Genomic DNA, 12,572 nt, shown 5'->3' on the forward strand with positions numbered 1-12,572 from the left:
ACATTCAGGCTGGGTTTTGAGACTCAGTTTGAAATACAGTGAAAGTCCTCCTCAGTCACATGTTTGGTGTTCTTTGTGCTCCTGTAGGTGCACAGTAACTGCAGTGAAACGAGCAAAGTTCCCACTGGTGCAGAACCAGAGAGAGTGAGGAGCAGCTGGAGAATGAGACTTTTTAGGTAAATCCTTCTGGAGAAATCGCAGGAGTCACTTACATAATGGAAACATCCTATAATTTTTCCTGTGCCTTTCTCCCTTGTTGCCACACATTTCTGTTGCCAGGGAAACCGATCATGAATTGTTCATAGTAAGTGACCTTGTCATTGCTTTTATACACGCCATGAGTTATTGTGCACAGGATATTTATAGATTAATAGAGGTGATTGTGACTGCCTGAAGACAAGCTGGTTTTGATTCATTTAATTTTTTTTTTCCTATAGAATAGGAGGCTAAAAACCGTAAGAGAGGGAAATGCTAGCATTTGTTTGCAGAATCAATCTGGCTATTATTCAGATGGGACAAATAGGGCGAGTAAGTCAGAAGGCAGCTGGATGAAGAGTGGTCAGCTCAGCCTCCTGCAAGCAGTGTTTTCATTTGATGTTCTTCTGGACTGGACTTGGATATATTCACATTTACTTTTGTGTTTGATATTTTTAGAGGTGCCAGAATTTTTTTAAGCTCTGCAAAAAGTGTGCTTTTTGCACAGTTTTTAAATAACAAGCCAACCAACCAACCAAAAAAAACCCAAAAAACCAAACAAACCTTGTGTCAACCTTTATAAATGGCAAAAGCTGTTGCCTATTTTCCTTGTCCTGACATTCTGTACAGGAGTTAATTAAATAAAGCTCTACAAACGATTTAAGTATTAATAATGAAGAGATAAATGAATCATGCTAGTTCAAATAGAAAAATAATGCAAAGGTTGTCTGAGATCCACACAAGGCTTCCTAGTCTTCTTATGCATTCAAGGAGAAAAAAAGGATTTTATCACATAATCACCTTTACAATCCTCTTCAAGGCTGTGTTTTGTAAGTATTATTTTAATCTTGGAAGAGGTGTGGTGAGGCCTTTGGATTTCACGTTCAAGCTGTGATAAGAAGGCTGAAGTTGATGTTTGCCATACGGTTCTAATGGTGCAGCTGGGCGTCGGAGCTGTGCCTGTCTGCACTCACCAAACCATCATTTCCCTGAGGGGTCCAGGGATGCCCCAGGTGGGGCACAGGGAGGGGACAGGGGCATGGAGCCCATCCAGCCACCTGAACAGCAAGGCTTTGCTGCCCGGGATTGAACTGCTCAGGTGAGGAATTTGGGCAGACCTAAGCAGCTCCCCCGTGCCTGCAGCCCGAGTGAGTGACACCACCTGGAAGCTGAAGGTGTTTGGGTTCATTCCTCAGGCAGAGCAGGTGCCAGTCTCAGAAAGCCCCATATGTGATGCTGGCTGTGGGATTTACCCCACAGGACATGGAGGCTTTCAAACAGCCGGTAGGAACTGTTCTGGCAGATGCAGGGATGGACATAAAGGGGATTCATGGCACTGGGAGATGTTTTACGCACAATTTGATGTGAACTGATAGCAGTGGGTCATGCAAATGCTGGAATGCTCCTCCTGGACCACGGGCCAGCAGATGGCTGAGAGCTCAGCAGAACAGGAGCTCAGGTAATCTCACCTGATGCAGCTGCAGGTGCCCCTGGACAGGCCCTTGTGCTGGACACACATATCCCCAGCTGAGCAGCACCTGGCCATCCTGCTGCAGAGTCAGTTCACACCGTGCAAAAAATTCCCAATATCTCAGCAATTATGGGACATTTGTTTAAAGTGAACAGTGTGCCTGTGAGGGGCTTTGCAGCAAAAAGAAACAGGCTTATTTCCATTTAGCAGCCAGCTGGGATTTCATGATCAGCTAATGTCTCTGGAACATCTGCCATGCCTTTTAACAACAGCAATTACCTGTTGTTTAAAAAGTGGGTGTATTTTATGAAAAGCACCCAGAGTTAACTTGAGATGAGTGGTGATGCAGTGCTGAGTCCATCAGTGGAAGGGCTCTCACTCAGGGTTTTACATAATGCAAGGAAGCAATGAGCAACAACAGAGAGGAGGCTGCCCTGTGAATGTTGTGTGCTAAACATAAATGCTCAGCTGGACTGAATGGCAGAGCAGGACAACACTGAGCCACTGGAAGTGTCACTTGGAGGGCTGGGATGGCAGTGTCACGGGAGGGAGAGGCAGTCTCGTGTGCTCCCCAGTGCTGTTTCCCCTGGCACTGGTGTGTTACAGCTGAGCCTGGCTCTGAGTCAGTGTAGGCAAGGAGCACTGGGTGTGTAATTCCACTTAATTCCATGCAGCAGCTAACTTAACTGCTGTGCCTATATCCAGTGTATTGCACCACGGTGGTTTGGGTTTCCCCAGTTCATCGGGTCCACGATGCAGATGCATCTCAGCTGCCATAAGCTAAATAAGCATTGGGTCTTTGGGGAGGGTGATCTGAAGGCAGGTGCTCTGGAGAAACTTAAAGGCCTGTAGACTTTTTGCTTTACAAAGGTCAAGTAGTATCAGATCAGCTGGCTTTCTTTTCATCCATCTGGGAATCATCTTATCTTTAATTTGTCCTTATACTAACCTGGAAACACTGCTTACTTTCTCCACGTTTTTGCTTGTCTGAAGAATTAAGGAAATTCTCCAGATCTTTCCATTTTATTTTTGTTATCCATAGGGTTGCAGCTAGCTCTTTGAAATAATTTTCCTTGTCTTGCATGTTTGCATGTCCCTGAACTTTGGGAAGGAAGGAAGTTAACATTCTTTTGCCATCCAGCGGAGTAAGTCATCTTGTTGATATTTGAGTGTTTTAAATGGGGTTTAAGTATATAGTATTGACACTCTTCTGTAAATGGTTTCGAGAAAAACCATTCATTATCCATTTGCTTGAGGGATTTGCTTGAACTGCGGTGCTTGGGAGCAGTGTGTTAAATGAGATAATGTGCAGAACAGCTGTGCATTTATGGGCAGTGTTCCTGATGCAATGCAGACACCCGCAGGGCAGCAGTTGTGGGGAAAATGTCCCTTTTTCCCCATTAACATGTTTTTCTGGGTCCATGGGGTGTTTTTGCAGTCACAGAACAGGCCTGGATCCCAGTGGGGAGGGGACAGCGAGCAGCCTGCACACTGGAGGAAGCCTGTCATGCATTTCTCAGTGCTTAGTCCAGAACTGAAATACAGGTAAGTGCTGATACACTCACCTTCTGATTCACCTGGTGATGGCTGCAGGGAACCAAACCTCTGAGCTCCCAGCCCAGCAGTGAGTGCCTCAGGGAGGGGCAGTGCAGCCGAAAAGCAGCTGTAGCTTACTGTGGGCCCTGGGCACTGACACAAACGTGCCACCAGGCACTGTGTGCTCTGGGCAACCCAGGACGAGGGGATACAGGGAATTCCCTTAGGCACTGCTGGGAGACAGCGAGGCTGCAGCTCAGGGAGGTGGGTCAGCCCTGCACATTGCTCTTGTTTATTGATGGGCTTGGGTCAGGGCCTTTTCTTTCCCACTCCTCTCACTCTCCCTTTGCTATTCAGCAGCCATCCCATCCCCTGGATGCCCTGCTCAGGTGAGGGGCTCCAGAGACGGGCTGTGCCTCACACAGTAGGTGTGACTGGGATGCTGAGGGTACTTCTTTTGCAAATCCTTACCTTCCTTTCAGGAAAATAAATGCTTCTACTCAAATATATTTGTGGGAAAGAGAACAAGGAGGGAAAGGAGGGGAAAAAAAACCCCAACAAAACAACTCAGAAGGGAATATTTGAAAATACTTTCTGTATTCTTTCCTGCCTCTTTTAGATTGGATAGGATTAGTCAGAGGGGTTGGCAAATATTAAACTGTGTGTAGCACACGTGACTGCATTTCAGGGATGGTCTGTGCAGTTCCAGGCTGCTGCCCACAGAACCGAGGGAGTTTGTTCCTGTGCACATCTGCAGATCCTGGGCTGAGATCTGAGATCCCAGTGCTGCTTCCTCACGTCGTGCTTGGGAGTGACTGATGCTGCTCAAAGAACCCAAACTCACAGGCATCTGTCCTGTGCTTGATGCAGCAGCCCAGAATTGATCCAGAAGCATAAAGTCCAAAGGGGTTTTGAGATTTTCTGTTGGAGTTGGGCTTTGAGGACAGCATGCAACAACTTCTTAAAGACACTTCAAATGTCTTTTCTAGTAAAGCCTCAAGAGCTGAGTTATTAACCCCACAGGATTTTAGAAATCATAAAAGGGCTATTCAGCTGAAAATTACATCCATCTCTTTTAAAATACATAATGGGGGTTTGGAAGTGCTCGATACACATCAATTGCATGCAGAAGCTTGAGCCGCTTTCTTCACAGGCCAGGCTGCTTCACCCAGTGCATTTATTTTTGACAGGTTTGTTTGTTTGAAAGTGAACAGCAGTTAGATCAATAAAACTTAATGCCTTTATGGGAAATACCTGTTTGGCATTTGGGAAGAAATAAAGGACTCCTTCTGGTCTACATCAAGTTTGGACAAATGTGCATACTACTGAAACTTTTTTATGTGAAAAGGAGTTTTATTAATTGATTGAAGGTCTTTTAAATAACCTATGGGAACTTAAAATTGATGAGTGAACTCCTACATTTGTATTCCACACACAATACTTGACTGTGCTGTATCTTAGAGTGGTTTGGGGAGTGCAGGTTCTGTCTGAGAGTATACATTGGCATGCTCAAATATATTGTGTTAAAATAGAAGTATCATCTGTAATGTTGTTCGAATTCTTGGTAGTCAAGCTATGATGTGTGATTGTCACTCTACAACATAAACTTATATGGAATTTCCTCTGTTGAAAAATGAATCCATATACATTGTCTCAATATATTTTATGTATAAGTAATGTTTTTAAGAAGATCATTGAGGTGGCCTTCAGTGGTAGGTCACAACTGGGAATTTTATTCTCTGAGATATTCTGGGAGATATTTTGGAATATATGGTGATGTTGCTTTAGGAGATACTACAGTGCTTTAATTCTTAGACTTTTACTTCCATTTCAGTCTCTATTTGTCATTTTTATACACTTGTCTTCTGGTCACAAATTGTTTGCAACTCTTTACATCTTGTTTTATTCAGCAATTCCCAGTCCTTTCTGTTCAGACTGTTAGGGCTGTGTCTGAAGTTCAAAATCTCAAAGTGCAATTTGATTTTATGATACCCCACCTCTAACTCTTGTAGTTTTGAAGATGTTGTGGTTTTTATTTAGGATGTGAAGATTAGTAGCCCTGTGGATTCCCTGTTTAACCATCTCCTCTTTAACTCTGGAATTTTTTTTAAGTATCTTCCAATTTCCATAAGTCTCTGGCATAACACAGTGAGCCTAGACTTGAAGACAGTCTGTGCACAAAATGTATATTTTTATTTGTGTTTGCTGGAGATGAACTGGACATTTTGTACAATCAGATAAATGGTCGTTTTTCAGGGAAATATGTAAAAATAGCGAACAATGTGTGTGTACCCTGTATCTTATGGATGAGTTGGGCAGAAAATGTATCACTGCTTTCCTGCATGTACAATCTCAGGTATTCTGCCCAGAAGGTTTTAAATACAGAGGCGTAGCACAGAGGGAGTGCTGAAAGGACAACAGAAACTGAGGCTGAGGCTGGTGCTGACTCCACTTTTCCATTAGAGTGAGAGGGTTTGTGTGGCTCACTGAGACAAGAGAGATCCAGCTCAAGCCAGGCCATCCCTTGTCCTCCTGGAAGGTGGAACCTTGGGTGAGGATCACAGAGCCTGAGGCAGTTCTGAGGTACCTTGGTACTTACAGCTCTGTGTGTGTGTGTGTCTGTGTAAGCCCCATGCTAATGCATTAATTAATGCCACGTTAATTCGTTAATACCCTGGGGACCCTGCACTGCCAATTGCTCTGGGTGTGTGCCAAGGGCTCTGGGTGTCTCACATGGATCCCTGGGCGTGTTCCCCTCACTGCTCTGCTGCCCTGGGGATGTGCAGGGCTGTAAGAGCAGCACCTCTGCAGGGTGTGTCCCCTCTGTGCACAGCATGGGCTGGTCGCTGGAACCCTTCACCTGCCCTTCCCTGCCCAGTCCCCAGGGCTTGATTTGGAAACAGAGAGCACTGCTGAATCTGCAACTGCTTCTGAAAGAGAAGCTTATTGTCTGACAAGCTGCCTGGGATGCTGCTGTAACTCAGCCACGCTTGACTTTCCTTTGGCCATGGTTGCCCGTTTGCTGTGTGGCACTCTCTGGATGTTGATGCATGCTAATACCCCAAATGTTTGTAGCTAATCAGGGCATTGCTAACTGCAATCAAATTCTATTTTCTAAACTCGCTAAATTATTTTCTGACACTGAATTTATTGTACCTATTAAGAGAGTTATGACCTTTCTCACTGCAACACTGGAGTATCTTAATTCTCTTCCAGTCATTTGTGGCTATGATAAACTCTGAAGTGAGCATTGGGAATCTTCTGTACAGGCAGACACTGGCTCATGTTCATTTAAATTCTAACTCCAGACTTATAAATAAGAAATGAGGCTCAGGAGTCTCTCTGGAATATACAATATGTTTTAACCTGTCAGGCCGTTGGCTGACACGGCTGCTCCCCACTGATAAAGGCATATGAGTGGTGTGTATGAATGAAATTTCACTCTCAAAAACAATCATTTAACTGTAAAACGTTCAGCTAGTTAAAATGCTGTTGGTGAATGAGTGGCTGGCAGTGTGGAGGCTGGCTGTCTTGGTTTGGAAAGACAGGTGTCTGCCGGGGAAAAGCTGGAGCTTCCCTTGGAGTGGAGAACGTAAACCCCCTCCCTCTGAACTATTGTAATTTTGAAATTAAGGGGCTTTCAGGCAAAGATACGGGGATAGGAATAACAGTTCTTTACTAGGAATATTAAAATATAAATGTAGTAGTACCAAAAAAAAAACCCCAAACAAAAAAACCACTGACAGAGTCAGAACACAACCTGACACCCTGTTGGTCAGGGTGTTGGCAGCAGTGCAGTCAAGTCCTCCTGCAGTGACAGATGTGGTTCTGTTGGAGCAGAGATGATCCTGTAGAAGGTCCAGTGGTGATGAGATGGGTCTGGTGTTCCTCTGGCAATCCAGTGCACACAGGCTGTGCTGCTGTTCCCAATGCCAGGTTTTATCCAGGTGGGAATGCTGGGCTCCTCCCCTGGGTGGAGCATCTCCCAATGGATGATGGAATTGTATCAGCCCTGCAGTGAGCCTGGATGGCCCATGAACAGCAGAGATCCCTGCAGGGAGGATGGGTCCTGGAAGAGAGGAAGAACACAGCCCCAGCTGGTTTAACAGCTGCCCATTAACAGAACACACGCTCCCCCTCCGCCGGAGTTAGAAGAGATAAAGAAAAAACACCTCCCCAGCCGGTTTCAGCAGGTGATGATAGAATCCATACTGCTGGTTACATCCTGCATTGCAGCCCAGGACAGCAGCCCAGCCCCGTGGGCAGCCGCTGTTGTGCCAGGATAGCACACTTCCCTTGGAGCTGTGGGGAGAGTGGAGCAGAGCAAGGCACACACACGGCTCTCCTTGGCTTTGCTCTGCTGCATGGTACATCACATCCTACTTTATTTCGAGTTAAATGACTCATGTCAGAGTTGAGAGGAGTGAAATTGCTCTCTAGGCTGGGTGACAGATGGGTGCAGATGAGGGGGGTGCAGCTGGTGCTCCCAGGTACCAGCCCTGCGTCTCCAAGGTCAGTGCTGGCTGTCCCCATGGATGCTGGGCAGTGCTCCTGAATTCCTGGTTAGCTCTGAAAGCTGCTGAGTGCATCTTGGACTTACAGAAGGTTCTGATTAAAACTGAACAGATTTTTTTCAACCTAGGATCCTCTTTTCATCTTAACATCCATCAAAACAAGAAAACACAGGTGCCCTGGTATTCAGGCAGTATAACGAAGAGTTGGCATCTAAGATCCATTGGTTTTTGTTAGACTGGAATAACTGTTACCGTTTTGTTACACAGCAATGAAACTAGAACATTTAAGATACAGTTTATTAAATAAGACACTTAATTTAGACTTCCAAAATTTTCTTGTTAATGTGTCCCAAAGAATATTCATGATTACTTCATACCAAGGTAAGGAACTACTAGTGCTCATTTCTGCTTATTGATCAGATGAGGGGTTTTCTGTGGCTTGGGGTGGCTTTTTGTTTGTTTCTTTTGTCATTGTTGATTTAGTTTGGTTTTTGTTGTTTTGTTTTTTACTCCTTTCTCACAGCAAGACCCAGTTTTAGTCCTCTTTTGATGTTCTTTATTTTCTGCAGGTCCAGGCACTTAAAGGAGATCCAAGGCCCTTTTACATATCTCTATTCTTTATTCCTTTGGGGTCAGTCAGGCCCTGATCTCACAAGTACACCTGTAGTTTATTTTTATGTGCATGAGTAGTCTCAGTTCAGTTAAAATGTGTTTGCAGGATGAGGATCTGTAGTTTTCTACAGACACTGGGTCTGATAATGCTCTTTTTAGAATTAAACTCATGATTATAAATCTCAATGACAATGGCTAAATTTCCGTGTGTTGCGTATCTGTGAATGGGGAAACTTCAGGTCTTCAGATAACATAAAGAATCCTTCTGAATTGTGTTTTTAACCAGCCACTTCAATATCTGCAATAAATCCCTTCATTTAACTTGACTCAATAGTCATGATAAAAAGTTTTGGGGTTTTTCACTCGTTCTCCCCTCCCTGAGGAAAAGCTGAGCCTGCTTTTCTAATAATTGAAACTTGTTGGCTTTTAAAAAGTAGCTTGAAATACCTCCAAGAACCTTATTTGGTCGACTTCAAGGCAGCTCCTAAAATACTTAATGCTTTTGAAAGTCAAATTAAAGGTTTGTTTCATTTAAGTTGTATAGGTGGATAAGATTAAACAAAGTGCCCTACTTGCACACAGCAATCTCTGTGAAATGGTTTTTTGATCGTCTTCATGCATATCTAAAATACACCTCCAATTTCTTTTCAGGATCTGGGCTTATTCAGCTTTTACCATAATGGTTCATTAGCCTCCTAGGCTTTTTCTTAAGAGTTGCAGTCAATTTCCCAGCTTTGCTGTTTCACATTAAATCGCTTCGATTTCCTAAATATAGAAAGGGAAGAGAACAAGCAGGAATCGTGACAAGAGGGGTTATTCACCGTGGATACATCATTTCTGCTTCACAGCATACTTCCAATATTGCAAAGTTTTTGCCCCTGGCTGCAACTGTGCTAAATTTATCGAGTATTCTCAATTCTTAGAGGGTGATTTAAGTATATGCTGCTGATATTGCTTCTTGGTGGTGCTTGTTATTTTGAGATCAATGGGACTTTACATGTGGAGAGAGCCAGGAAAAGGGCGAAACCTTCATCTCTCTGCAGCATTCTGCACTGTCCCACTCTAAATCTCTTTGAAAAGCGAGTGGTTACTTATCCAAATACTTCTCCTGAATGTCACTGAAATGAAAAATCTCTGTAGTTTATATCTCTAGGACATGCTTTCTGCCCCTGTGGCAATGTGGTGCGTGTTGTTTTGGCAGACGAAGATGATTTGAATCTCCCTGAACCGTGTGTGTAACTGGATGGAGACTGTGCTTGCCTTCCATCCTCAGGAAATTCAGGAGAGGCACCGCAGCCCCTGAGCAAAGATTTTCTCCTCCCTTGCAAAGGGATGAGTTCTGCCCTTCCTCCAGAGATTGCATGATCCGTTCCAATTAAGGATCAAGTTACACTGTGAGGTGTGCGCAGGTTTTCCCCGTGGGGATAACCTTTTCCCTGGCATGTGCTCTGTTGAGCACAGCACCCCTGTCTGGGTCACCCCAGCCAGCAGCTCGGCCCCCACACAGCCCCGTGTGCACTCTGCTGGGAGGGAGAAGAGAACTGAAAGAGCAGAAGCAGGGAAACTTGTGAGTTGAACAAAGTCTAAGAATTGGACAGAAAACCCCCCAAGAGGTGATGCAGCACATCCCCCAGCAGGCTGATGGCCAGGCAGCGCCCCAGGGCTGTCCCAGCCCCTTTTTTCCCCTGTTCTCCCTGCTGAGCATGGCACTCCTGGCCCGGGACATCCCTGTGCTCAGCCCAGGGCAGTTCCTGGCTGCGTTCCCTCCCGCTCTCCTGCCACGAGAAAGGGAATTCCAGCCAGCCAGGCTCAGTGCAGCAACTTAGCAAGTGGTTTTAAAAAGGTTCAGTGGGATTTTTTAGATGTATAATTTGTTCTTTAAGTCCAGTTTTTACTGTGATTTCAGGTGAGCTTGGTAACTTTGTCACAGGTTTTGGAAGCAGGTTCTTGCTGACTGGAAGAAGCTCAGGGACCCGCTGATGTTAGCACAGCAAGGCACAGCCCAGCAAGATTAATTTTTTCAGAAACTGCTCCCTTCAGTTCTTACAAGCTTATCAGTTTACATGGGGTGATACATTCCTTCAACCAAATTTGTCCATAAACCCAGTGTAAATGTACAAGGAAATTGCTGACCTCTTAATTAACCACTTCCATAAAATCAGTTATTAACCCTGCTCCAGAGAGTTTTAATACCTTTTGTACCATTACACTGAAAGGCAATTTAATGAAAACATGGCTTATTTCTCCTGATATTTAATCTTTTTAACACTTTCTTGGCAAGTATCTTTGTAGACTCAAAGCAGCTCCAGGCTGTGGGACTCCTGCATTTTGCAGTACCCCCTGAACTGCACCCTTGAGAGATACAGGGCATTACATATTTTTATGATCATTGTAGGATCTGGGCCGCAAGTATAATTCTCAATATGGGAAACAAGACCAAATATTGGGTGCACAATAGTACAGATTGTAGGGGCTGAAGGGGGTCACTTGGTTTGAAGGGTCATTGATGTTCTGTGTATTTCATCATCTGCAGTGTTGCCCTGCCAAATTATTCCATGGCAGCATAAAATATTCTCCTGGTGCATTTCATGCCATGAAACACTGGCTGCTGCCATTGAGATGAATTTCTTTTACGCAGCTCGAGGTTCTGCCAGGAGGTTGGTTTTGCCACGCAGAAGTAGTCTCTTTAATGGCAGCCTGCTGCATTTCATTGTTTCTGCCTCAGACTTGTAAGAAATGGAGTTGAATTTTCAACCATCCTGATGTTACTTTCTGTATGTATTTTCTAAAGTTGTTTGTCCTGTAATTATAGTTCTCATTGCTCAGTGGCCAAGTCAGAGTGCAAACTCTGTCGGCGCACATGAAAATAACTGAGAGGTTTTGCTTCTGGAAATGTGAAGGTGAGCACCCCTCCCTTGAAGGAGGAGAGGATTGTATCAGTTTGTGCACAGAAATCCTTGTTTTGAGAAGCCAAACAATCTCCTTAGTGCACAGTGAAAAGCAGATGTCTTTGGCATGGGCAAATAAACTGGGAGGATTTCTGAGGTTTAAAAGGTGATTGCTACCTTGTTGTCTTCTTTTTCCCATTCATGTGTTGTTAGAAAAGCATTCACAGAACCAAATGTAAGTGATGGAAAACAAATTCTTTTATTTTTGAGCATTGATCTGTCCATGTTTTAAATTCATATTGTTTGAGAAGTCAGTTTTCAGAGTTATGAACCATAAAGATGAAGAGGATGACAACAGGCAAGAGTGAATAAGAAACAAAAGACCGTGTTGCTGTTGAAACGAAGCAATCATTTTTATGGAAAGTTTCTGTACAACGGAAAATTGAGATGAATGAACACAAAATCTTTTGCATTAATGAATTACTTTCTAGTCTGTACATATTAGTCAGCTTTTAATTACAGTTAAATAGTTTTTAATCTTTCTTTATGATAGCTCTACGGTACATTCAGAGGGGAACACTGAAGTATGTGAAGGATTTAAGTTTTGTAATTTGAGCTTTCTAGTTAAGCAGAAATAATCTCTGCCCATTTGTTTTCTGCAAAAAGATAAGGAAATACCTACATTTTGGGGCAGAAGAGGTAAAATAGAGGAAGGACCAAAACTGTAGCAGTGATTTGCAGTGGCTTTCAGTGATGTTCATTTTGTGATGTTTATTTTGTGAAGCGATAATGAAGTGGTAAATATTTAAGTTATAAAACAGTCAGAACCCGTATTTGAGCTGTTAAAAGCTATTTTAAAATAGAGTGATCAGTGGATGCTGAACTAAGTCACAGATGTTCTTTGACTTTAGCCTCTTGTATGGATAAATGTGTTGATAAATGGCCAGTCCTTATTCTCTGACATTTTTCATATATTTGTGAAGTTGCCTTGGCAGTTCACTCCCATATATGATTTTGGATTTAAAAAAAAAAAAAAAAAAAACCCCAAATCCATAACTTTCCTCATTTGCTACAAAATTGCATTTTTTAAATATATTTTTTTAAATGTCACAGTCATCATCATTATTTTAGTTTTAATTAGCATTTGTTTTTTTCCCTGATTTCAGGGAAGTGCACTTTGAAGGCACAGTTAAAATATTCCCTTTTGGAAAAGCTTTCCAGCAGCTTTCCCAGTGAGTCTGCAGCGGTGGAAAGGGAGGAAATGTGGAGCAGTGCTATGACAGCACGGGGAACCTTGCCAGGCAAGAGGGGGTTTTATTTTTCGTGGGGTTTTGTTCTGGAGGTGCTGTGCTTGGT

The 12,572-nt window shown here is 43.5% G+C and overlaps 1 protein-coding gene across 3 annotated transcripts in view; it reads left to right on the forward strand.

Annotated features, from left to right (window-relative positions):
- Positions 1-12,572, forward strand: part of RBFOX1 (RNA binding fox-1 homolog 1) — a 1,151,472-nt gene that overhangs the window by 397,841 nt on the left and 741,059 nt on the right. The gene's annotated exons all lie outside the window — the stretch shown is intronic.

Source organism: Hirundo rustica, chromosome 15 (assembly GCF_015227805.2).
Source record: "Hirundo rustica isolate bHirRus1 chromosome 15, bHirRus1.pri.v3, whole genome shotgun sequence".
NCBI lineage: Eukaryota > Metazoa > Chordata > Aves > Passeriformes > Hirundinidae > Hirundo > Hirundo rustica.